Genomic DNA, 25034 nt, shown 5'->3' with positions numbered 1-25034 from the left:
GGAGATTAGAGCGCCTTCTGTGTGTAGGAGGACTGCATTAAATTAACTCCTGAAAATGAGGAATTATGGAAAAACATAAATCATTTCCCAGTGAGAATAGTCCTGTGTGGAGGGAATGCAGGGTGCAGGCACACCTTGCCCAAAATGCCACTAATGATGCACATTCTGTGTAAAAATGGACCAGGCAGCATGATTCTCTTGGTCAGTACGATGACAGTGATAGCAAACTTGTATAGGGTCATATATATGTATTTTATATATCAATATATTGTATTTTTATATATAATATTATGCATATATTGTTTTTATTGCTATATATTCATTATTATATAGTATTTTTATATATTAATATTTAGGAGTGACAAGAGTGCTCTCTTCAGTTTTTTGGATATTATGTGCAAGGTCTGGTACATGCCTGGGGGACGAGCACCCTTTATTTAATTTAATTTATAGTTAATTGAAGTTAATTTATTTCAGTTCTTCAATACAAAAAGTGAAACTCGTATATTATATATAGTCATTACACACAGAGTGATCTATTTCAAGTGTTTATTTCTGTTAATGTTGATGATTATGGCTTACAGCCAATGAAAACACAAAAGTCATTATCTCAGTAAATTAGAATACTTTACTGTATAACAGCTTGAAAAATGTTTTAAAATCCGAAATGTTGGAGCCTACTGAAATGTATGTTCAGTAAATTCCCTCAATACTTGGTCGGGGCTCCTTTTGCATCAATTACTGCATCAATGCGGCAATGTGGTATGGAGGTGATCAGCCTGTGGCACTGCTGAGGTGTTATGGAAGCCCAGGTTGCTTTGATAGCAGCCTTCAGCTCGTCTGCATTGTTGGGTCTGGTGTCTCTCATCTTCCTCTTGATAATACCCCATAGCAGGGCCGGCTCCAGGTTTTTGTGGGCCCCGGGCGAAAGAGTCTCAGTGGGCCCCTTTAACACATAGCACAATTCATGATGCACAGATAAGAAATATATATATATATATAGTACAATGCCAAAGATGTCACTTCTTACATTACATGAGCGATATCTATTGTAAATTCTACAATATCTCAGAAACCGGCGAATCCTCGCAGCTCACAGTGCAGACCGGACAGTATAGTCCTTCATACAGTATTATGGGCCCCATATATTGCTACATACAGAATAATGGATCCCATATATTGCTCCATACAGGATCCTGGCCCCCATAAAATACTCCATGCGGAATACTTGCCCCCATATAACGCTCCATACAGAATACTGGCCCCCATATAACGCTCCATACAGAATACTGGCCCTCTTATAATGCTCCATACAGAATGCTGGCCCCCTTATAATGCTCCATACAGAATACTGGCTCCCTTATAATGCTCCATACAGAATATTGGCCCCCATATAATGCACTATACAGAATACTGGCCTCCATATAATTTTCCATACAGAATACTGGCCCCCATATAATGCTCCATGCAGAATACTGGCCCCCATATAATGCTTCATACAGGATACTGGCCCCCATATAATGCTCCATACAGAATACTGGCCCCCACTTAATGCCCCATGCAGGCTGTGCCCCCATATAATGCCCCATGCAGGCTGTGCCCCCATATAATGGCCCATGCAGGCTGTGCCCCCATATAATGGCCCATGCAGGCTGGGCCCCCATATAATGCCCCATGCAGGTGCCCCATATAATGCCCCAGGCCTCCATACATGAAAAAAAAAATCAAATCCTCACCTCACCTGCTGCCGCTGCTCTCATCGCTGCTGCTGCCGCTGCACGGGACTCCTCAGCAGTGTCACCGTCTTCCCGCTCTGCGCTGTGACTGCTCAGCAGAGGGCGTGATGGAAAGACGTCATCGCGCCCTCTGACCTGAGACGTCACAGTCAGAAGCCACGGAAGATACAGGACCTGCTGCGGAGGCATGGGGAGAGGTAAGTATTGTGGCGGGGACCTGAGCAAGCGGGGGGGCGGGCGCTGGCACTGCTCTCCTCCGCTCACGGGTCCCATAGCACACCGGGGAGCCCCACGGCTGAAATTTCCATCTCCAAAAAGCTTGTCGGCAGAGGGAAGCATGAAATGCTCTAAAATGTCCTGGTAGACGGCTGCGCTGACTTTGGTCTTGGTAAAACACAGTGGACCTACACCAGCAGATGACATGGCTCCCCAAACCATCACTGATTGTGGAAACTTCACACTAGACCTCAAGCAGCTTGGATTGTGGCCTCTCCACTCTTCCTCCAGACTCTGGGACCTTGATTTCCAAATGAAATGCAAAATTTACTTTCATCTGAAAACAACACCTTGGACCACTGAGCAACAGTCCAGGTCTTTTTTTCCTTTGCCCAGGTAAGACGCTTCTGGCGTTGTCTATTGCTCATGAGTGGCTTGACACAAGGAATGCGACACTTGTAGCCCATGTCCTGGATACGTCTGTGTGTGGTGGCTCTTGAAGCAATGACTCCAGCAGCAGTCCACTCCTTGTGAATCTCCCCCAAATTTTTGAATGGCCTTTTCTTAACAATCCTTTCAAGGCTGCAGTTATCCCGGTTACTTGTGCACCTTTTTCTACCACACTTTTTCCTTCCACACAATTTCCATTAATATGCTTGGATATAGCACTCTGTGAACAACCAGCTTCTTTAGCAATGACCTTTTGTCGCTTACCCTTCTTGTGGAGTGTGTCAATGACTGCCTTCTGGACATCTGTCAAGTCAGCAGTCTTCCCCATGATTGTGGAGCCTACTGAAACAGACTAAGGGACCTTTTTAAATGCTTAGGAAGCCTTTGCAGATGTTTTTTGTTAATTATTCTAATTTACTGAGATAATGACATTTGTGTTTTCAATGGCTGTAAGCCATAATCATCAACATTAACAGAAATAAACACTTGAAATAGATAACTCAGTTTGTAATGACTCTATATAATATGAGTTTCACTTTTTGTATTGAAGAACTGAAATAAATTAACTTTTTGATGATATTCTAATTTTGTGAGAAGCACCTGTATATACAGTACAGACCAAAAGTTTGGACACACCTTCTCATTTAAAGATTTTTTTGTATTTTCATGACTTTGAAAATTGTACATTCACACTGAAGGCATCAAAACTATGAATTAACACATGTGGAATTATATACTTAACAAAAAAGTGTGAAACAACTGAAAATATGTCTTATATTCTAGGTTCTTCAAAGTTGCCACCTTTTGCTTTGATGACTGCTTTGCACACTCTTGGCATTCTCTTGATGAGCTTCAACAGGTAGTCACCGGAAATGGTTTTCACTTCACAGGTGTGCCCTGTCAGGTTTAATAAGTGGGATTTCTTGCCTTATAAATGGGGTTGGGACCATCAGTTGTGTTGTGCAGAAGTCTGGTGGATACACAGCTGATAGTCCTACTGAATAGACTGTTAGAATTTGTATTATGGCAAGTAAAAAGCAGCTAAGTAAAGAAAAATGAGTGGCCATCATTACTTTAAAAAATGAAGGTCAGTCAGTCTGAAAAATTGGGCAAACTTTGAAAGTGTCCCCAAGTGCAGTTGCAAAAACCATCAAGCCCTACAAAGAAACTGGCTCACATGAGGACTGCCCCAGGAAAGGAAGACCAAGAGTCACCTCTGCTTCTGAGGATAAGTTTATCCGAGTCACCAGCCTCAGAAATCGCAGGTTAACAGCAGCTCAGATTAGAGACCAGGTCAATGCCACACAGAGTTCTAGCAGCAGACACATCTCTACAACAACTGTTAAGAGGAGACTTTGTGCAGCAGGCCTTCATGGTAAAATAGCTGCTAGTAAACCACTGCTAAGGACAGGCAACAAGCAGAAGAGACTTGTTTGGGCTAAAGAACAAAAGGAATGGACATTAGACCAGTGGAAATCTGTGCTTTGGTCTGATGAGTCCAAATTTGAGATCTTTGGTTCCAACCACCGTGTCTTTGTGCGACGCAGAAAAGGTTAACGGATGGACTCTACATGCCTGGTTCCCACCGGGAAGCATGGAGGAGGAGGTGTGATGGTGTAGGGGTGCTTTGTGGTGACACTGTTGGGGATTTATTCAAAATTGAAGGCATACTGAACCAGCATGGCTACCACAGCATCTTGCAGCGGCATGCTATTCCATCCGGTTTGCGTCTAGTTGGACCATCATTTATTTTTCAACAGGACAATGACCCCAAACAAACCTCCAGGCTGTGTAAGGGCTATTTGACCAAGAAGGAGAGTGATGGGGTGCTACGCCAGATGACCTGGCCTCCACAGTCACCAGACCTGAACCCAATCGAGATGGTTTGGGGTGAGCTGGAATGCAGAGTGAAGGCAAAAGGGCCAACAGTGCTAAGCATCTCTGGGAACTCCTTCAAGATTGTTGGAAGACCATTTCCGGTGACTACCTCTTGAAGCTCATCAAGAGAATGCCAAGAGTGTGCAAAGCAGTCATCAAAGCAAAAGGTGGCTACTTTGAAGAACCTAGAATATAAGACATATTTTCAGTTGTTTCACACTTTTTTGTTAAGTATATAATTCAACATGTGTTAATTCATAGTTTTGATGCCTTCAGTGTGAATGTACAATTTTCATAGTCATGAAAATAAAGAAAAATCTTTAAATGAGAAGGTGCGTCCACACTTTTGGTCTGTACTGTATATTGTGACAGAGTCACTGGTATGGTTTATGAGGGGAGGTATGTGTCACACAGGTTGCTCGCCTGTGTGAACTGAAACCAATGGACTTTCTGCCAGCATGTTATATGCTGGAGGTTAACTCTTTTAAAGGGTGTGGTTTTATGGGAATGACATAGAGATGGGAGGGAAGTCATTCCCCATACCTCCGCCTCAGAGTGTGGCTGAGCAACGTTTAAATGCTCAGTCACCATTTTTTTTCTGTTGTTGAGTATGGAGTGGCAAAGACTCCAGACTGGAAGGCCACAGCTCAGAGAGGAGCTGAAAGCTGGGAATACAACCTGTGTGGCTAATTCCACACTGCTATGGACTGTGTTATCGTTTATCTTTTTGTTTTGTTGTTTTGCCAGTAAGGCTGTGTTTATTTTTGCTGGAGTGCAGAGCTTTATGCCACATGATAAAGCCTGCAGAGAAAACACGGTTCCTGAGTCTACTTCTAGAAGCGGGTGAGTGAGGCGTCCTACCACAATTTATATAAAACGTAGTAGTTAAAAATGTCAGAAGTTTATGAAAAGAATGCCATTTTCTGAGTCCCATGACTTTTTTTTTTATTTTCTATTGAGCTATATGAGGGCTTGTTTTTTCACATGACAAGCTGTCTGTATATCGGTATTATTTTGGTGTACATTTGACGGTTTTTATTTTTAAGGAAAGGTGCTGTGACCGAAAAAAGAGCTAGTTGGCAAAGAAAAATGGGCAACAATGTCACCTCTAGATGTGCAAAGCTGGTAGAGACAGACCTCAAAAAACTTGCAGCAGTAATTGCAGGAAAAGTGGTCCTACAAAGTACTTACACAGGGGAGGCTGAATACAAATGCTCATCACAATTTTCAGATTTATATTTTTTAAATAATTAGAAAACTGTATTATTTCCTGTACACTTCGCAAATACTTGCTACTTTGTGTTGGTATATCGCATAAAATCCCAATAAAATACATTTAAGTTTGTGGGTGTAACATTAAAAATGTGGTAAAGTTCATGGGGTATGAATACTTTTTCAAGGCATTTTTTAAATTATTATTTTTTAGATATTTTTTTTGTCCCCATAGGAAATTTGAACCTGCTATTGTTTGATCTGTGTACCTCATACATCAGTATTGCAGTATGTAGTAAAAATCTGAAGCATAGCCAAAGACTGGGTTTCATGGAAGCACAAAGATGGCACCTGTTGCCGTGAAAACCCATTGATACCGACGATGGACACCAGAACGGACACCTCATTGCTGCCACACCACTTACTGCCACTGCTGTTAGAGATAGGTGTTGGCTGTATAGCACAGCTCACACCTGCCTTGCATGAAGCTGGCGCATGTCAGGAGGGGGCTAATGTGCATGGGGACCTCCCGATGATCTCACTACAGATGATAGCAGAGGAGAGAAGCTATCGAACATATTGAATTACAACATCTGATCCTTTTGTTTCCAGTGTCTGTCAGTATCTTACTTCATTTTCCCCATTGGAATTAATGGGTGTAGTGTGACTGCCACTGTGATGTGGGTAGTGTTGCTGGGTCTCTATACTGTGGCTGGCACTGTGATGTGGGCAGTGTTGCTGGGTCTTTATACTGTAGCTGGCATTGTGATGTGACGAATGTTGCTGGGTCTCTATACTGTGTCTGCCACTGTGATGTGAGCAGTGTTGCTGGGTCTCTATACTGTGTCTGCCACCGTGATGTGAGCAGTGTTGCTGGGTCTCTATACTATGTCTGGCACTGAGATGTGGGCAGTTTTCTGGGTCTCTATACTGTGACTGGCACTGTGATGTGAGCAGTGTTGCTGGGTCTCTATACTGTGTCTGGCACTGTGATGTGAGCAGTGTTGCTGGGTCTCTATACTGTGGCTGGCACTGTGATGTGGGCAGTTTTCTGGGTCTCTATACTGTGGCTGGCACTGTGATGTGGGCAGTGTTGCTGGGTCTCTATACTATGTCTCGCACTGAGATGTGGGCAGTTTTCTGGGTCTCTATACTGTGACTGGCACTGTGATGTTGGCAGTGTTGCTGGGTCTCTATACTGTGTCTGGCACTGTGATGTGAGCAGTGTTGCTGGGTCTCTATACTGTGGCTGGCACTGTGATGTGGGCAGTTTTCTGGGTCTCTATACTGTGGCTGGCACTGTGATGTGGGCAGTGTTGCTGGGTCTCTATACTGTGGCCGGCACTGTGATGTGAGCAGTGTTGCTGGGTCTCTATACTGTGGCCGGCACTATGATGTAGGCAGTTTTCTGGGTCTCCATACTGTGACTGGCACTGTGATGTGGGCAGTGTTGCTGGGTCTCTATACTGTAGCTGGCATTGTGATGTGACAAATGTTGCTGGGTCTCTATACTGTGGCCGGCACTGTGATGTGGGCAGTGTTGCTGGGTCTCTATACTGTGGCCGGCACTGTGATGTGAGCAGTGTTGCTGGGTCTCTATACTGTGGCTGGCACTGTGATGTGGGCAGTCTTGCTGGGTCTCTATACTGTAGCTGGCATTGTGATGTGACGAATGTTGCTGGGTCTCTATAATGTGGCCAGCACTGTGATGTGGGCAGTGTTGCTGGGTCTCTACACTGTGGCTGGCACTGTGATGTGGGCAGTGTTGCTGGGTCTCTATACTGTGGCTGGAACTGTGATGTGGGCAGTTTTCTGGGTCTCTATACTGTAGCTGGCATTGTGATGTGACGAATGTTGCTGGGTCTCTATACTGTGGCCGGCACTGTGATGTGGGCAGTGTTGCTGGGTCTCTATACTGTGGCTGGCACTGTGATGTAAGCAGTGTTGCTGGGTCTCTATACTGTGGCTGGCACTGTTATGTGAGCAGTGTTGCTGGGTCTCTATAGTGTGGCTGGCACTGCGATGTGGGCTGTGTTGCTGGGTCTCTATACTGTGTCTGGCACTGTGATGTGGGCAGTGTTACTCAGTGTTGCTGGGTCTCTATAATGTGGCCGGCACTGTGATGTGGGCAGTGTTGCTGGGTCTCTATACTGTGGCCGACACTGTGATGTGGGCAGTGTTGCTCAGTGTTGCTGGGTCTCTATACTGTGGCCGGCACTATGATGTGGGCAGTGTTGCTCAGTGTTGCTAGGTCTCTATACTGTGGCCGGCACAGTGATGTGGGCAGTGTTGCTCAGTGTTTCTGGGTCTCTATACGGTGGCCGGCACTGTGATGTGGTTAGTGTTACTCAGTGTTGCTGGGTCTCTATACTGTGGCTGGCACTGTGATGTGAGCAGTGTTGCTGGGTCTCTATACTGTGGCTGGCACTGTGATGTGGGCAGTGTTGCTGGGTCTCTATACTGTGGCTGGAACTGTGATGTGGGCAGTTTTCTGGGTCTCTATACTGTAGCTGGCATTGTGATGTGACGAATGTTGCTGGGTCTCTATACTGTGGCCGGCACTGTGATGTGGGCAGTGTTGCTGGGTCTCTATACTGTGGCTGGCACTGTGATGTGAGCAGTGTTGCTGGGTCTCTATACTGTGGCTGGCACTGTGATGTGGGCAGTGTTGCTGGGTCTCTATACTGTGGCTGGCACTGTTATGTGAGCAGTGTTGCTGGGTCTCTATAGTGTGGCTGGCACTGTGATGTGGGCAGTGTTGCTGGGTCTCTATACTGTGTCTGGCACTGTGATGTGGGCAGTGTTGCTCAGTGTTGCTGGGTCTCTATACTGTGGCCGGCACTATGATGTGGGCAGTGTTGCTCAGTGTTGCTAGGTCTCTATACTGTGGCCGGCACAGTGATGTGGGCAGTGTTGCTCAGTGTTTCTGGGTCTCTATACTGTGGCCAGCACAGTGATGTGGGCAGTGTTGCTCAGTGTTTCTGGGTCTCTATACTGTGGCCGGCACTGTGATGTGGGCAGTGTTACTCAGTGTTGCTGGGTCTCTATACTGTGGCTGGCACTGTGATGTGAGCAGTGTTGCTGGGTCTCTATACTGTGGCTGGCACTGTGATGTGGGCAGTGTTGCTGGGTCTCTATACTGTGGCTGGAACTGTGATGTGGGCAGTTTTCTGGGTCTCTATACTGTAGCTGGCATTGTGATGTGACGAATGTTGCTGGGTCTCTATACTGTGGCCGGCACTGTGATGTGGGCAGTGTTGCTGGGTCTCTATACTGTGGCTGGCACTGTGATGTGAGCAGTGTTGCTGGGTCTCTATACTGTGGCTGGCACTTTGATGTGGGCAGTGTTGCTGGGTCTCTATACTGTGTCTGGCACTGTGATGTGGGCAGTGTTGCTCAGTGTTGCTGGGTCTCTATACTGTGGCCGGCACTGTGATGTGGGCAATGTTGCTCAGTGTTGCTGGGTCTCTATACTGTGGCCGGCACTATGATGTGGGCAGTGTTGCTCAGTGTTGCTAGGTTTCTATACTGTGGCCGGCACAGTGATGTGGGCAGTGTTGCTCAGTGTTTCTGGGTCTCTATACTGTGGCCGGCACTGTGATGTGGGCAGTGTTACTCAGTGTTGCTGGGTCTCTATACTGTGGCTGGCACTGTGATGTGAGCAGTGTTGCTGGGTCTCTATACTGTGGCTGGCACTGTGATGTGGGCAGTGTTGCTGGGTCTCTATACTGTGGCTGGCACTGTTATGTGAGCAGTGTTGCTGGGTCTCTATAGTGTGGCTGGCACTGCGATGTGGGCTGTGTTGCTGGGTCTCTATACTGTGTCTGGCACTGTGATGTGGGCAGTGTTACTCAGTGTTGCTGGGTCTCTATACTGTGGCCGGCACTGTGATGTGGGCAATGTTGCTCAGTGTTGCTGGGTTTCTATACTGTGGCCGGCACTGTGATGTGGGCAGTGTTGCTGGGTCTCTATGCTATGGCTGGCACTGCGATGTGGGCTGTGTTGCTGGGTCTCTATACTGTGTCTGGCGCTGTGATGTGGGCAGTGTTACTCAGTGTTGCTGGGTCTCTATACTGTGGCCGGCACTGTGATGTGGGCAATGTTGCTCAGTGTTGCTGGGTCTCTATACTGTGGCCGGCACTGTGATGTGGGCAGTGTTGCTCAGTGTTGCTGGGTCTCTATACTGTGGCCGGCTCTGTGATGTGAGCAGTGTTGCTGGGTCTCTATACTGTGGCTGGCACTATGATGTAGGCAGTTTTCTGGGTCTCCATACTGTGACTGGCACTGTGATGTGGGCAGTGTTGCTGGGTCTCTATACTGTAGCTGGCATTGTGATGTGACAAATGTTGCTGGGTCTCTATACTGTGGTCGGCACTGTGATGTAGGCAGTGTTGCTGGGTCTCTATACTGTGGCCGGCACTGTGATGTGAGCAGTGTTGCTGGGTATCCATACTGTGGCTGGCACTGTGATGTGGGCAGTCTTGCTGGGTCTCTATACTGTAGCTGGCATTGTGATGTGACGAATGTTGCTGGGTCTCTATGATGTGGCCAGCACTGTGATGTGGGCAGTGTTGCTGGATCTCTACACTGTGGCTGGCACTGTGATGTGGGCAGTGCTGCTGGGTCTCTATACTGTGGCTGGAACTGTGATGTGGGCAGTTTTCTGGGTCTCTATACTGTAGCTGGCATTGTGATGTGACGAATGTTGCTGGGTCTCTATGATGTGGCCAGCACTGTGATGTGGGCAGTGTTGCTGGATCTCTACACTGTGGCTGGCACTGTGATGTGGGCAGTGCTGCTGGGTCTCTATACTGTGGCTGGAACTGTGATGTGGGCAGTTTTCTGGGTCTCTATACTGTAGCTGGCATTGTGATGTGACGAATGTTGCTGGGTCTCTATACTGTGGCCGGCACTGTGATGTGGGCAGTGTTGCTGGGTCTCTATACTGTGGCTGGCACTGTGATGTGAGCAGTGTTGCTGGGTCTCTATACTGTGGCTGGCACTGTGATGTGGGCAGTGTTGCTGGGTCTCTATACTGTGGCTGGCACTGTTATGTGAGCAGTGTTGATGGGTCTCTATAGTGTGGCTGGCACTGCGATGTGGGCTGTGTTGCTGAGTCTCTATACTGTGTCTGGCACTGTGATGTGGGCAGTGTTACTCAGTGTTGCTGGGTCTCTATACTGTGGCCGGCACTGTGATGTGGGCCGTGTTGCTGGGTCTCTATACTGTGGCCGGCACTGTGATGTGGGCAGTGTTGCTCAGTATTGCTGGGTCTCTATACTGTGGCCGGCACTATGATGTGGGCAGTGTTGCTCAGTGTTGCTAGGTCTCTATACTGTGGCCGGCACAGTGATGTGGGCAGTGTTGCTGGGTCTCTATACTGTGGCTGGAACTGTGATGTGGGCAGTTTTCTGGGTCTCTATACTGTAGCTGGCATTGTGATGTGACGAATGTTGCTGGGTCTCTATACTGTGGCCGGCACTGTGATGTGGGCAGTGTTGCTGGGTCTCTATACTGTGGCTGGCACTGTGATGTAAGCAGTGTTGCTGGGTCTCTATACTGTGGCTGGCACTGTTATGTGAGCAGTGTTGCTGGGTCTCTATAGTGTGGCTGGCACTGCGATGTGGGCTGTGTTGCTGGGTCTCTATACTGTGTCTGGCACTGTGATGTGGGCAGTGTTACTCAGTGTTGCTAGGTCTCTATAATGTGGCCGGCACTGTGATGTGGGCAGTGTTGCTGGGTCTCTATACTGTGGCCGACACTGTGATGTGGGCAGTGTTGCTCAGTGTTGCTGGGTCTCTATACTGTGGCCGGCACTATGATGTGGGCAGTGTTGCTCAGTGTTGCTAGGTCTCTATACTGTGGCCGGCACAGTGATGTGGGCAGTGTTGCTCAGTGTTTCTGGGTCTCTATACGGTGGCCGGCACTGTGATGTGGTTAGTGTTACTCAGTGTTGCTGGGTCTCTATACTGTGGCTGGCACTGTGATGTGAGCAGTGTTGCTGGGTCTCTATACTGTGGCTGGCACTGTGATGTGGGCAGTGTTGCTGGGTCTCTATACTGTGGCTGGAACTGTGATGTGGGCAGTTTTCTGGGTCTCTATACTGTAGCTGGCATTGTGATGTGACGAATGTTGCTGGGTCTCTATACTGTGGCCGGCACTGTGATGTGGGCAGTGTTGCTGGGTCTCTATACTGTGGCTGGCACTGTGATGTGAGCAGTGTTGCTGGGTCTCTATACTGTGGCTGGCACTGTGATGTGGGCAGTGTTGCTGGGTCTCTATACTGTGGCTGGCACTGTTATGTGAGCAGTGTTGCTGGGTCTCTATAGTGTGGCTGGCACTGCGATGTGGGCTGTGTTGCTGGGTCTCTATACTGTGTCTGGCACTGTGATGTGGGCAGTGTTACTCAGTGTTGCTGGGTCTCTATACTGTGGCCGGCACTGTGATGTGGGCAGTGTTGCTGGGTCTCTATACTGTGGCCGGCACTGTGATGTGGGCAGTGTTGCTCAGTGTTGCTGGGTCTCTATACTGTGGCCGGCACTATGATGTGGGCAGTGTTGCTCAGTGTTGCTAGGTCTCTATACTGTGGCCGGCACAGTGATGTGGGCAGTGTTGCTCAGTGTTTCTGGGTCTCTATACTGTGGCCAGCACAGTGATGTGGGCAGTGTTGCTCAGTGTTTCTGGGTCTCTATACTGTGGCCGGCACTGTGATGTGGGCAGTGTTACTCAGTGTTGCTGGGTCTCTATACTGTGGCTGGCACTGTGATGTGAGCAGTGTTGCTGGGTCTCTATACTGTGGCTGGCACTGTGATGTGGGCAGTGTTGCTGGGTCTCTATACTGTGGCTGGAACTGTGATGTGGGCAGTTTTCTGGGTCTCTATACTGTAGCTGGCATTGTGATGTGACGAATGTTGCTGGGTCTCTATACTGTGGCCGGCACTGTGATGTGGGCAGTGTTGCTGGGTCTCTATACTGTGGCTGGCACTGTGATGTGAGCAGTGTTGCTGGGTCTCTATACTGTGGCTGGCACTTTGATGTGGGCAGTGTTGCTGGGTCTCTATACTGTGTCTGGCACTGTGATGTGGGCAGTGTTGCTCAGTGTTGCTGGGTCTCTATACTGTGGCCGGCACTGTGATGTGGGCAATGTTGCTCAGTGTTGCTGGGTCTCTATACTGTGGCCGGCACTATGATGTGGGCAGTGTTGCTCAGTGTTGCTAGGTTTCTATACTGTGGCCGGCACAGTGATGTGGGCAGTGTTGCTCAGTGTTTCTGGGTCTCTATACTGTGGCCGGCACTGTGATGTGGGCAGTGTTACTCAGTGTTGCTGGGTCTCTATACTGTGGCTGGCACTGTGATGTGAGCAGTGTTGCTGGGTCTCTATACTGTGGCTGGCACTGTGATGTGGGCAGTGTTGCTGGGTCTCTATACTGTGTCTGGCACTGTTATGTGAGCAGTGTTGCTGGGTCTCTATAGTGTGGCTGGCACTGCGATGTGGGCTGTGTTGCTGGGTCTCTATACTGTGTCTGGCACTGTGATGTGGGCAGTGTTACTCAGTGTTGCTGGGTCTCTATACTGTGGCCGGCACTGTGATGTGGGCAATGTTGCTCAGTGTTGCTGGGTTTCTATACTGTGGCCAGCACTGTGATGTGGGCAGTGTTGCTGGGTCTCTATGCTATGGCTGGCACTGCGATGTGGGCTGTGTTGCTGGGTCTCTATACTGTGTCTGGCGCTGTGATGTGGGCAGTGTTACTCAGTGTTGCTGGGTCTCTATACTGTGGCCGGCACTGTGATGTGGGCAATGTTGCTCAGTGTTGCTGGGTCTCTATACTGTGGCCGGCACTGTGATGTGGGCAGTGTTGCTCAGTGTTGCTGGGTCTCTATACTGTGGCCGGCTCTGTGATGTGAGCAGTGTTGCTGGGTCTCTATACTGTGGCTGGCACTATGATGTAGGCAGTTTTCTGGGTCTCCATACTGTGACTGGCACTGTGATGTGGGCAGTGTTGCTGGGTCTCTATACTGTAGCTGGCATTGTGATGTGACAAATGTTGCTGGGTCTCTATACTGTGGTCGGCACTGTGATGTAGGCAGTGTTGCTGGGTCTCTATACTGTGGCCGGCACTGTGATGTGAGCAGTGTTGCTGGGTATCCATACTGTGGCTGGCACTGTGATGTGGGCAGTCTTGCTGGGTCTCTATACTGTAGCTGGCATTGTGATGTGACGAATGTTGCTGGGTCTCTATGATGTGGCCAGCACTGTGATGTGGGCAGTGTTGCTGGATCTCTACACTGTGGCTGGCACTGTGATGTGGGCAGTGCTGCTGGGTCTCTATACTGTGGCTGGAACTGTGATGTGGGCAGTTTTCTGGGTCTCTATACTGTAGCTGGCATTGTGATGTGACGAATGTTGCTGGGTCTCTATGATGTGGCCAGCACTGTGATGTGGGCAGTGTTGCTGGATCTCTACACTGTGGCTGGCACTGTGATGTGGGCAGTGCTGCTGGGTCTCTATACTGTGGCTGGAACTGTGATGTGGGCAGTTTTCTGGGTCTCTATACTGTAGCTGGCATTGTGATGTGACGAATGTTGCCGGGTCTCTATACTGTGGCCGGCACTGTGATGTGGGCAGTGTTGCTGGGTCTCTATACTGTGGCTGGCACTGTGATGTGAGCAGTGTTGCTGGGTCTCTATACTGTGGCTGGCACTGTGATGTGGGCAGTGTTGCTGGGTCTCTATACTGTGGCTGGCACTGTTATGTGAGCAGTGTTGATGGGTCTCTATAGTGTGGCTGGCACTGCGATGTGGGCTGTGTTGCTGAGTCTCTATACTGTGTCTGGCACTGTGATGTGGGCAGTGTTACTCAGTGTTGCTGGGTCTCTATACTGTGGCCGGCACTGTGATGTGGGCCGTGTTGCTGGGTCTCTATACTGTGGCCGGCACTGTGATGTGGGCAGTGTTGCTCAGTATTGCTGGGTCTCTATACTGTGGCCGGCACTATGATGTGGGCAGTGTTGCTCAGTGTTTCTGGGTCTCTATACTGTGGCCGGCACTGTGATGTGGGCAGTGTTGCTCAGTGTTTCTGGGTCTCTATACTGTGGCCGGCACTGTGATGTGGGCAGTGTTACTCAGTGTTGCTGGGTCTCTATACTGTGGCTGGCACTGTGATGTGTAAAATGAAGAAAATCCCAGCACTCACGTGTGTACAATCTGTTCATTTATTCCACATGTAGGAAAACTACAACAAGACGTTTCAGCCCCTCACAGGCTTTTTTCAATTGTGGATAACAAGGAAAACTTTCACATATATATAAAGGAATTCAAAGGAAATGACATCATAAGGAAGTTTTTACAAAAAAACAACAAAGGAATATACAATAGAATATAACACAAAATACAACATACAGAAGATGATAAAGTATCATAAAAAGCAAAATATAATAAAAAACAAGTAACATCTCCATGTTGATATAAAAAAAAAAAAAATGAAAATTAAATGTCACATTTTAAATAATCTAATCCACCTAATCATAATATATAGATGAACAATCCACAGATTGCTATAAATAGTATAATTTTATAGAATATTTTTACAGATCATTAATTATATATATTTTCTTTGTATTTCTGTTAATTTTATAATTTTTTTATGTATTTTATAATGCTCACCCTATCTAATTAGTGACCCCAATATATTATCACCAATCATTAAAATGTTACCAACATACAAGTCATGTCATATATAATGTAATATCACAACTGTAACGTCACAAAAAGCAATTATTACATAGAGAGTTCCCTATATAAACATCATATCAAAGAGAGATTTTTGCTGAAGAAATTTTAATTAATTTATTTACTATTATTATTCATCTCATAATGCTCTCAAGATTGAAAAGAAACTAATCTCTATGTGTATATACTAAATAACTAGATCTTTCTATGTAGAATCAGATCACAATTATATCATCAAATAACGTGCTCATAATCATCCAACTATTAATCCTATTGTGAGGATAAATTAATTCCAGGTGATGGAAAGTCTCAAAAACATGAAATTTCATATCACAAATAATGTATTATGTTGCTACAAAATGTAGCCATATCCCCAAATCACTTCTTTATAATAACGATATTCAAGAGATATCATGCATAGTCAAATCATAATGATTCCATGAAGAGTTATTATACAAATATATATTCCTCATTATAGAGGTTTTTTATATTCTATTTATTAATTTATTTATTTATTTACCATGCGATATTCTCCAAATTAATATGCGAAGAGATTGATATCATAAAGTAGCCTCAATAATACATCCTTTAATAAAGAATTTTTCAAAAATACATGATTTCATATCCCAAATAATATATAACACTACTGTAGAGTATAGCCATATCCACAGGTTGTTTTTTCTTGACCTCATCCAATATTGTAATATCCAGAAAAAATGTTCAATGATTTTGAATAGTCTAAAAAAAGGGGGGAAAAGGAAAAAGATTTTTAGAACATTTGACTTACATTATAATCCCTGTTGAGACCATTGGGAAATAAACTATTAAGTGTAAAAATCCAATATGCCTCTCTCTTCAAAAGCAGTTTTTTGAGGCTTCCCCCTCTTCTAGGTGTACAAATTTCCTCAATTACTTGATATTTTAATTGTGCCACAGAATGTTTTTTTTCTTTAAAATGTTGTGGCAACGGGAGTGTAATATCGCTGCATCTAATAGTAGATTTATGCTTGTTAATACGTACACCGACAGCCTGCGTAGTCTCTCCTATATAAATAGAACCACAGGGGCACTTAATCAAGTAGACAACATTGGTAGATTTACAAGTGAAGAAACCTTTTATATCGAATCTCTTCCCAGTATGGGGGTGGCAAAAATATTCTCCTCTAATAACGTTATTACATTGCGCACATCCAAGACAAGGATGTGTGCCTCTATTTCTTGTACTAAGGAATGTCTGCCTGGGAATCAATAAATCACTGCCTACATCAGCACGTACTAATTTATCCCTGATATTAGGAACCTTTTTGTTACAAATTCTGGGAAGCGTTTGAAACTCATTCACATTTGGGAAAGCTTCTTTCAAAATATGCCAATGTTTTTTAATGATTTTATCAACTTTAACATTAATTGGATGATATTGTCTAACAAACGGTATCCGAGACATATTATTATCTCTTTTAACCCTGTCCAATTCCATATCTTTCTCTGCCTGATTTAAAACATGTCTGGGGTAACCACGATGTTGAAAATTGTTCCTCATTTCTTTCATGCGCTGTTCACATAATATAGGATCTGTAACAATCCTTTTTACTCTCAAAAGTTGTGATTTGGGAATTGCCTGTTTCATAGAATACGGGTGGGCACTTTTAAAATGTAAAAAACTGTTTCTGTCTGTAGTTTTTTTATATAGATCAACAGCCATACGTCCAGTCCCAGTCTTAATAATCATTGTATCCAGAAAATTCATGCGGAAATCATCGCATGATAAAGTGAATTTTAATTCCAACCATATACTATTTAAATAGTTCTGGAACTCCATAAGTGTTTCATGTGGCCCCTCCCATATGCAAAATATGTCATCTATAAATCTTAACCAAACTTTAGCATGGGCTATAAATAATTCATGACAATAGACGAATTTTTCTTCAAAGAATGTCATATATAAATTTGCATATGGGGGGGCCACATTAGCACCCATCGCCGATCCTCTTTTTTGTTTGTAAAAAACATCCTGAAATAAAAAGTAGTTCTCATAAAGAACAATTTCAAGCAAGTCTGATACAAACTCTCGTCGTGCTTCAGAGACTTGAAATTCCTCCAATATCCAATTAACTGCATTTAACCCCTTCTGGTGTTCAATAGAAGTATATAAACTAACCACATCAATAGTGGCAATAATAGCATTTGCAGAGATATCATCAATGTTTTTAATTTTTTCCAAAAAGTCTCCTGTATCAAGTAGAAAAGATTTACTTTTTTTAGTAAAGGGAGTCAAAATACGTTCCAAAACAATCGACAGAGGGCTCAACACAGATTCTGATGAAGCTACTATTGGCCTCCCGGGGGGGTCAATTAAAGTCTTATGGACCTTAGGCAACACATAGATCACAGGGGTAATAGGGTCCACTTTAATCAAATATTCAACCAATTTAATATCAATGATGCCCCTGGATCTATGTTTGTCAACCACATTTTTAATCTTAATTTGTATTTCAGATAATGGATTCCTTTTCAAAGGCATATATGTTTCAATATCCATCAATTGTCTTTGAAAAGGAATCCATATAACTTTTTATTTCAGGATGTTTTTTACAAACAAAAAAGAGGATCGGCGATGGGTGCTAATGTGGCCCCCCCATATGCAAATTTATATATGACATTCTTTGAAGAAAAATTCGTCTATTGTCATGAATTATTTATAGCCCATGCTAAAGTTTGGTTAAGATTTATAGATGACATATTTTGCATATGGGAGGGGCCACATGAAACACTTATGGAGTTCCAGAACTATTTAAATAGTATATGGTTGGAATTAAAATTCACTTTATCATGCGATGATTTCCGCATGAATTTTCTGGATACAATGATTATTAAGACTGGGACTGGACGTATGGCTGTTGATCTATATAAAAAAACTACAGACAGAAACAGTTTTTTACATTTTAAAAGTGCCCACCCGTATTCTATGAAACAGGCAATTCCCAAATCACAACTTTTGAGAGTAAAAAGGATTGTTACAGATCCTATATTATGTGAACAGCGCATGAAAGAAATGAGGAACAATTTTCAACATCGTGGTTACCCCAGACATGTTTTAAATCAGGCAGAGAAAGATATGGAATTGGACAGGGTTAAAAGAGATAATAATATGTCTCGGATACCGTTTGTTAGACAATATCATCCAATTAATGTTAAAGTTGATAAAATCATTAAAAAACATTGGCATATTTTGAAAGAAGCTTTCCCAAATGTGAATGAGTTTCAAACGCTTCCCAGAATTTGTAACAAAAAGGTTCCTAATATCAGGGATAAATTAGTACGTGCTGATGTAGGCAGTGATTTATTGATTCCCAGGCAGACATTCCTTAGTACAAGAAATAGAGGCACACATCCTTGTCTTGGATGTGCGCAATGTAATAACGTTATTAGAGGAGAATATTTTTGCCACCCCCATACTGGGAAGAGATTCGATATAAAAGGTTTCTTCACTTGTAAATCTACCAATGTTGTCTACTTGATTAAGTGCCCCTGTGGTTCTATTTATATAGGAGAGACTACGCAGGCTGTCGGTGTACGTATTAACAAGCATAAATCTACTATTAGATGCAGCGATATTACACTCCCGTTGCCACAACATTTTAAAGAAAAAAAACATTCTGTGGCACAATTAAAATATCAAGTAATTGAGGAAATTTGTACACCTAGAAGAGGGGGAAGCCTCAAAAAACTGCTTTTGAAGAGAGAGGCATATTGGATTTTTACACTTAATAGTTTATTTCCCAATGGTCTCAACAGGGATTATAATGTAAGTCAAATGTTCTAAAAATCTTTTTCCTTTTCCCCCCTTTTTTTAGACTATTCAAAATCATTGAACATTTTTTCTGGATATTACAATATTGGATGAGGTCAAGAAAAAACAACCTGTGGATATGGCTATACTCTACAGTAGTGTTATATATTATTTGGGATATGAAATCATGTATTTTTGAAAAATTCTTTATTAAAGGATGTATTATTGAGGCTACTTTATGATATCAATCTCTTCGCATATTAATTTGGAGAATATCGCATGGTAAATAAATAAATAAATTAATAAATAGAATATAAAAAACCTCTATAATGAGGAATATATATTTGTATAATAACTCTTCATGGAATCATTATGATTTGACTATGCATGATATCTCTTGAATATCGTTATTATAAAGAAGTGATTTGGGGATATGGCTACATTTTGTAGCAACATAATACATTATTTGTGATATGAAATTTCATGTTTTTGAGACTTTCCATCACCTGGAATTAATTTATCCTCACAATAGGATTAATAGTTGGATGATTATGAGCACGTTATTTGATGATATAATTGTGATCTGATTCTACATAGAAAGATCTAGTTATTTAGTATATACACATAGAGATTAGTTTCTTTTCAATCTTGAGAGCATTATGAGATGAATAATAATAGTAAATAAATTAATTAAAATTTCTTCAGCAAAAATCTCTCTTTGATATGATGTTTATATAGGGAACTCTCTATGTAATAATTGCTTTTTGTGACGTTACAGTTGTGATATTACATTATATATGACATGACTTGTATGTTGGTAACATTTTAATGATTGGTGATAATATATTGGGGTCACTAATTAGATAGGGTGAGCATTATAAAATACATAAAAAAATTATAAAATTAACAGAAATACAAAGAAAATATATATAATTAATGATCTGTAAAAATATTCTATAAAATTATACTATTTATAGCAATCTGTGGATTGTTCATCTATATATTATGATTAGGTGGATTAGATTATTTAAAATGTGACATTTAATTTTCATTTTTTTTTTATATCAACATGGAGATGTTACTTGTTTTTTATTATATTTTGCTTTTTATGATACTTTATCATCTTCTGTATGTTGTATTTTGTGTTATATTCTATTGTATATTCCTTTGTTGTTTTTTTGTAAAAACTTCCTTATGATGTCATTTCCTTTGAATTCCTTTATATATATGTGAAAGTTTTCCTTGTTATCCACAATTGAAAAAAGCCTGTGAGGGGCTGAAACGTCTTGTTGTAGTTTTCCTACATGTGGAATAAATGAACAGATTGTACACACGTGAGTGCTGGGATTTTCTTCATTTTACTTGTAATCTCTCCACGTGCACCACTACTACTAACGAGGATTACGGAGTGCCGACTATTCTTTTTGTATGGCACTGTGATGTGGGCAGTGTTGCTGGGTCTCTATACTGTGGCTGGCACTGTGATGTGGGCAGTGTTGCTGGGTCTCTATACTGTGGCTGGCACTGTTATGTGAGCAGTGTTGCTGGGTCTCTATAGTGTGGCTGGCATTGCGATGTGGGCTGTGTTGCTGGGTCTCTATACTGTGTCTGGCACTGTGATGTGGGCAGTGTTACTCAGTGTTGCTGGGTCTCTATACTGTGGCTGGCACTGTGATGTGGGCAGTGTTGCTGGGTCTCTATACTGTGGCCGGCACTGTGATGTGGGCAGTGTTGCTGGGTCTCTGTACTGTGGCTGGCACTGTGATCTGAGCAGTGTTGCTGGGTCTCTATACTGTGGCCGGCACTGTGATGTGGGCAGTGTTACTCAGTGTTGCTGGGTCTCTATACTGTGGCTGGCACTGTGATGTGAGCAGTGTTGCTGGGTCTCTATACTGTGTCTGGCACTGTGATGTGGGCAGTGTTGCTCAGTGTTGCTGGGTCTCTATACTGTGGCCGGCACTGTGATGTGGGCAGTGTTGCTCAGTGTTGCTGGGTCTCTATACTGTGGCCGACACTGTGATGTGGGCAGTGTTGCTCAGTGTTGCTGGGTCTCTATACTGTGGCCGACACTGTGATGTGGGCAGTGTTGCTCAGTGTTGCTGGATCTCTATACTGTGGCCGGCACTGTGATGTGGGCAGTGTTGCTCAGTGTTGCTGGGTCTCTATACTGTGGCCGGCACTGTGATGTGGGCAGTGTTACTCAGTGTTGCTGGGTCTCTATACTGTGGCCGGCACTATGATGTGGGCAGTGTTGCTCAGTGTTGCTGGATCTCTATACTGTGGCCGGCACTGTGATGTGGGCAGTGTTGCTCAGTGTTGCTGGGTCTCTATACTGTGGCCGGCACTGTGATGTGGGCAGTGTTGCTCAGTGTTGCTGGGTCTCTATACTGTGGCCGGCACTGTGATGTGGGCAGTGTTGCTCAGTGTTGCTGGATCTCTATACTGTGGCCGACACTGTGATGTGGGCAGTGTTGCTCAGTGTTGCTGGGTCTCTATACTGTGGCCGGCACTGTGATGTGGGCAGTGTTGCTCAGTGTTGCTGGGTCTCTATACTGTGGCCGGCACTGTGATGTGGGCAGTGTTGCTCAGTGTTGCTGGGTCTCTATACTGTGGCCGGCACTGTGATGTGGGCAGTGTTGCTCAGTGTTGCTGGGTCTCTATACTGTGGCCGACACTGTGATGTGGGCAGTGTTGCTCAGTGTTGCTGGCACCATGATGGGAGCAATGTGCCTGGCTCTTGCTTGTAGTCCGGAGGCTGAAACCTTTAGCCGTTTGTCTTTGGAGCAATGTGACAATCTTAATAGGGGCCACTTCTCAAGAGTCATAGGGGTGAGCTCAGGATATACAAGTCCTCCGAACATTGTAAATACTGCTGTTTAATTGAGCCACTACCGCACCCGATGGGTTTTTCAGGGTGGACATTTTCTCATTATCGTTCACTTGGGGATGACCCCTTTAAACCATGGATTAGTTACAGTTTCCGATCACCATAAGAATCATCTGATCTTTGCCGTTGCTGGTTTTTCCACATGCCGTGTTCATGCAGCTGCTGCTCAGCGTCTGGTAAACTGATGATATGCTGCCTGACATCCACTGTCACTTCCAATGAGGCTGTAAGATGGAGAGCAGTTCAGATGTGATTACCAGCAGTATGAGTCTAGACATGGTAACCAGCGCGGACAGCTACCTCAGAGGGGACCGAAAAATACCAGACAAGGTGGCAAATGATTATCTTCTACTGAACATAAAGTAGTGTAATCATGAAGCTCCAGGATCCCAGTGCAAAGTCGGTTACAGAAACCCCCCCTATTTATTATACTGATGTCTATCTATAGGCCCCCTTAACAAAATTTGTCCGAACTTGATAATTTCAACGGTATCGACCAGACGTCTGATATGGTGGTCTCTTGACTGATCCTCAACGGATTATGTTGGGAGACATATGGACCAGGTAGTTGAAATTCAGCTGCATGATCCTTTTGTTTGGAGATGATGAATCTTGACCAAGCCAAGCGTTCACAAACAATTTAATAATTAATAAAGGGAGAAATACAGTTTTCTATGTTAATAATGACAGTGGATCTGTGAAATAAGCAGGACACATGTATGGTAACCCTTATGTCATGCACCCATTGCACTCACCCTTACAATAGGTGAGTTTGATCCCCAAAAAGGATGAAAGTAGTGCACACTGCGATTTTTTTTTTAGATGCAGACAATAGAGGTCCATGTGTAATAAAGTCAAAACCAGTGGGGGATTTTAAGGGTGCCTTCAGAAAAAGCGTTTTTAAAATAACTCCTTGTTTTTTGTGTTTTTATTTCGGGGTATTGTTTGGGAGGGGAACCAAAAAAATTGCAACCAGACGATATACAACACTGAGGGTTGTTTTTGTTTGTTATTGGTTTTTTTCACACATCATACATCTTTGCTGCGTTTTTTTCAATATAAACCATGATTTAGGTGTGCCATTTTTCAGGCACCCATACATTTCTGTAGAGAGAAAAAAAAAAATCACTAAAAAAACACAATTAACGTGTGTGACAAATAATGTCTCAAAAATGCCTGCAAAAAGAAAAATAACATGCCATTTTGGCAGATTTCACCCGTTTTAACGTATTTTGATAAGACTGAGTTTTATAAATCATTTTCTTACCCATAACATGAAAGTAAAGTTAATAGTATAACTTTCATTACAAAATATTCAGTTTTACTAAGATTAGTTCATGGAAAAATATTATTGCTGCATATTGCAACATCTATCTTTTTCCCTTCTTCAAGAACGACTTCTTTTAGAGCCTGGATGTTGGATGGAGAGTGAATTCCCCGTAGGTGTTCAGTTGGGGTCAGATCAGGAGACACTTGGCCACTGAATCACTTTCACCCTGTTCTTCTTCAGAAATGCAACATATGTGAGTTTTGGATCATTGTCATGTTAAAAAGGTGCATGTCTACCAAGAGCACGGAGTGATGACAGCATCTTCTCTTCCAATATAAAGCAATACATCTGTGCATAACATCAATGAAATGTAGCTTCCCAACACCAGCAGCTCATGCAGCCCACCTTAGGACATGGCCACCACCATGTTTCACTGTAGGCACCATGCATTTTCCTTTGTACTCCTCACCTTGGCTACTTTATACAGTTTTGAAGCCATCAGTTCCAAAAACATGTATATTGATCACTCCAGAGTATAGAGTCCTAGTTAGTCTTCAAATTTTTCAGCATGGGTCGTGGCAAATTGTAAATGGAATATTTTTGTGCCTTCCTTCATGGACGACACCCAACAGGCCATTCCTCTACAGTGTATGCCATATTGTATTATGGGAAACACCTGGTTTGGTTTTCTACTGCTGTAGCTAACTGCAATGTTCTTGTATGTTGATTTTCTTCAACCCTTCTCATGTTTAGGTCTTAACTTCCATGGTCGGCGTGCATGTCTCTGTGAGATAGTTGCAGTTCCTTCTTTGTTAAATTTTGTATCACTTTTGCTACAGTATCCTGAGTACTAAGTAAAGCTTTGCTGATCTTCTTGTAGCCGTGTAGCCTTCACCTTTCTTGTGTAAAGATTATTTTCTTTTTAAGGTTTTGTGACATTTCTCTTCCATGTGGTGCCATTGCTGACAGCATGAAATGGAATGGGGTTTTCTTTGTTAGATAATGGCCCTTTTATAGTCAGTTGTTTGCTGGACATCTGTTTAAAGAATAATTGGACTTACCTTTGCTTGAATTCTTGTTAATTAGAATTTGTGTGAGTATTTTGTAGTATTGTATCCCATAGAAAATGTTGATTGTGAAAGGATCTGTGGCAGGACGACTCGCTCGGCCACTTCTGGAAGTAGACTCAGGAACCCGGGTTTTCTTTGCAGGCTTTATTAATAGCCTAAAGCTCTGCACTCCAGCAAAATAAACACAACCTTACTTGGCAAAACAACAAAACAAAAGATAAACTATAGCACAGTCCATATATGTGTGTGCGGTTCGCCCACACAGGTTATGTCCAGCCTTCAGCTCCTTCCTGAGCTATGGCTGTCCAGTCTGGAGACCTTGCCTCTCCAAACACAACACACAGAGAAAAAAAACAGGACTGAACATTTAAACGTTGCTCAGCCACTCCCGGAGGTGGAGGTATAGGGAATGACGTCCCTCCCATCACTATGTCATTCCCCTAAAACCACGCCCTTTAAATGAGTTAACCCACCAGTATATAACATGCTGGCAGAAAGTCCATTGGTTTCAGTTCACACAGGCCAGCAACCTGTGCGACACATACCTCCCCTCAAAAATCATACCAGTGACCTGTCACAGAGCACTGTACCATCCTTTAGGAGCCTCATACAACCATATTTGCAGACTATATTTATAAATCATATATTAACCGGTCTTTATGGATTTTGTTCTTGACTACATCATGCTGGGCTTTTTTGGCAGCAAAAATTCTCAAACTTGTGGAAGCGAATGGGGTGAAAATTGTCCCATTTTTGCTCTTGTTTTATTCCCGCTACTCAGGGCCGGCGTCAGCAC

The 25034-nt window shown here is 43.8% G+C and overlaps 1 long non-coding RNA gene across 1 annotated transcript; it reads left to right on the top strand.

The window, feature by feature from the left end:
• The first annotated feature begins 51 nt into the window (after nucleotides 1-51).
• LOC141152887 (uncharacterized) lies at nucleotides 52-23421 on the top strand. Its single transcript, XR_012247182.1, has 3 exons — nucleotides 52-201; nucleotides 5028-5123; nucleotides 23291-23421. It is a non-coding gene; the product is annotated as an uncharacterized lncRNA (long non-coding RNA).
• The last annotated feature ends 1613 nt before the right edge of the window (nucleotides 23422-25034 follow it).

This window comes from Phyllobates terribilis, unplaced genomic scaffold, assembly GCF_046119375.1.
Source record: "Phyllobates terribilis strain yellow unplaced genomic scaffold, ASM4611937v1 Scaffold_7__3_contigs__length_470593459, whole genome shotgun sequence".
NCBI classification, from domain to species: domain Eukaryota; kingdom Metazoa; phylum Chordata; class Amphibia; order Anura; family Dendrobatidae; genus Phyllobates; species Phyllobates terribilis.
This window is presented reverse-complemented; position numbering and strand designations above follow the sequence as displayed.